Source organism: Chinchilla lanigera, unplaced genomic scaffold (genome assembly GCF_000276665.1).
Source record: "Chinchilla lanigera isolate Chin_1 unplaced genomic scaffold, ChiLan1.0 scaffold00191, whole genome shotgun sequence".
In the NCBI taxonomy this organism is placed as follows: Eukaryota; Metazoa; Chordata; class Mammalia; order Rodentia; family Chinchillidae; genus Chinchilla; species Chinchilla lanigera.
The window spans coordinates 510,510-513,063 of NW_004955592.1; positions in this window are offsets into that span (position 1 = coordinate 510,510).

Below are 2,554 nucleotides of genomic sequence, written 5' to 3' on the forward strand. Positions count from 1 at the left end.
GGGAACCGAACTCATGACCTTGCGTTTGCCAGGCAGGCGCTTTTGCCGCTGAGCTAAATCCCCAGCCCCCACCATGGTATATTTTGACACAAAAATACACTGTATAATGTTTACACTGGGGGGGAAATATATATTTCCTAAAACATTATCATATCCTTATGGTGAGAACATTCAAAATCCTCTTTCTGGTTTTTTGAAATGTATTGTATATTATAATTATCTGTAGCCAACCTACTGTGTGGTAGTAGCACACCACAACTTCTTATTCCTATCATCTCCAATTGTGCCTGATTTCTTTACTTGCAATAATACTTTCTAGTTCCATCTATGTTGTCAGAAATGACAGGATTTCATTCTTTTCATGGCTGAATAGTATTCCACTGTGTATAGATATGACTTCTTCTTTATCCATCAGTAGATAGACGCTGATATTTCTTCTTGGAAAATTGGCATATAGTATGTTTTAAGTATACTTGATTGAGTTAAATATGGCTGTTGTGATCTTGGACCTTTCTGTAGCAGGATATTTGTATCCTTCTACAGGTTTGGAAATTTTTCTGTTTTTATCTCTTTAAATGATCTTTTGTTCCTTAGAATTCCCAAGTCTCCCTTGGACCCCAACATCTTGAATATTTCCTCTATAATGTTTTTCCAAACTCTCATAATCTTTCCTCTTTTAATTTCTTTTTCTTTTCTGACTGTATTTCTTCAAGCTCACTAATTCTTCTGTTTCATCTCTTTCATTATTGATACTTTCTACTACATTTTTCAGTTTGCTTAGTGTGTTTCTCGGCTCAAGGACTTCTCTTTAACTTTTATGTCTCCCTGCTGAGTTTTTCTCATATAGTGTTGAATTATTTCCTTGATTTCCTTAAAATACATGTTTTGAAGTCTCCATCCAGGAATGGATCCACACTGATTATCATCTAGCTAGTTTTGATGTCGTAAATTTTTTGTTGGATGAGACAGTGAGTCCCTGGGATTTGATGCTTAATGATGTGTGATATAGTCTGTAAACTGATTCTACCCCTTGCAATATAGCTTTGTGCCTCTCCAGAAATTCTAAGTAGGCTGTTTTCTCTGCATTTATTGTCCCTTCCACATTTCAACACTAGATGGAACCCTTAAGTCAGGTTTGCTGTGGAGTCTGTTGGTCTGTTCTCAGTGTTCTAGTTGAAGGGTGATCTAAGCTCATGTTTGTCCCATATTTGTAATTGATGTTGTTCACCGTGAACTGGGGGAGTACTTAGTCCAGACCTACCTCAGAGTTGTGGCCACCAGCACTGCAACCTTATATCACACCCTGAGCCTATGACTCCCTGAGGTCTGTGCAGCCTTGGATAGAACCAGGGCCCATATGTTCTTCTGTGTTGCTTTTTGCTGAGGCAGACACATAGCCCAAGAGGGCTACAACCACTCATAGGTGAAGCTGGATGGACTAGGGTGGTTACTTTCAGTCTGGCACCTAGATTGGCCTCTGGGTTGTTCCAGAAGCTCTGTCAGCAGGTAGGCTTAGAGAAGGTGGTCATTAGGATCTCCCCAGTGTTTGGTTTCACCAATGTGGCCCTGAGTTCTGAAGCAAAATCTTTTGCTCTTTATCCTACCCTGTGCTCAGCAAATGGAATCATAGTCTATTTATGCTACTGTTGATGAAGTTAGTGCTTTGGCTGCCAAGGCTAAGGCTAAGCTGGGTCACACCTGAGTCCCAAGCTTCAAGGACCTACACAGACTCAGGGCCCACCGCAGCTGGTGGTAATGCAGGCTGAAACATGAGTTTCTCTCACCAGATGCAGACAACCGCCTGCATGAAAGTGGGTATAGAGGCTTCACCTATAGGTGAAGGCTTCACCTACTCACAGCACCTGTGAGTACTGGCTGGGGATAGCTGTGCTGGCCAAGGCTAGCAGAAGGGTGATAGAGATAGTATTTGGTTACAGGCTGGACATAAGCTGGGTTGCACCTGAGTGTCACAGTCGTAGGAACCCATGAAGATGGAGGACAGTGTACCCTAGGCCCATTCAAGGCTGGCAGTGATGCAGGCCAAAACTTGAGTCTGTCACACTGGAGTGTAGGTCTATACCTGATGCCAGGTCTGTGGGGTTTGTTTTCTGCCTGATGCTAGGTCTCACGGTGGTGGTTCTAGCATAAAGCCCCAGGCGATGTCCTACAGGGGCTCTCATACCCTTCCCCTCGGGAGATGGAGTTTCCCTCTCTCCTTTGCCACCTAATATTGCAAGAGGAGTGGTGGCAGCAGTCCCTTGACCACCTGGCTAACACGGTTCCAGTGGTTCAATCAACAGATACCAACCAGCCCTGTGGCACGGATTGTGAGAAATCTGCCCAGCACTGGGTTTCACCAATTAGATTTCAAGTCTAAAGCTGAGACTTAATTACTCTTCCCTCCCCCAAGCAATAGGTGTGTCCCTCCATGTTGACCTGCTTAGAACTGTGGGTAGAGTGACATGGCAGCTCTTTTCTTTCTGATTTTTTCCGTGTATCTTTTCTTATTCTTGTACTAAAACCAGGTTTTATGATCTCTCACTTGGCTTCCTTT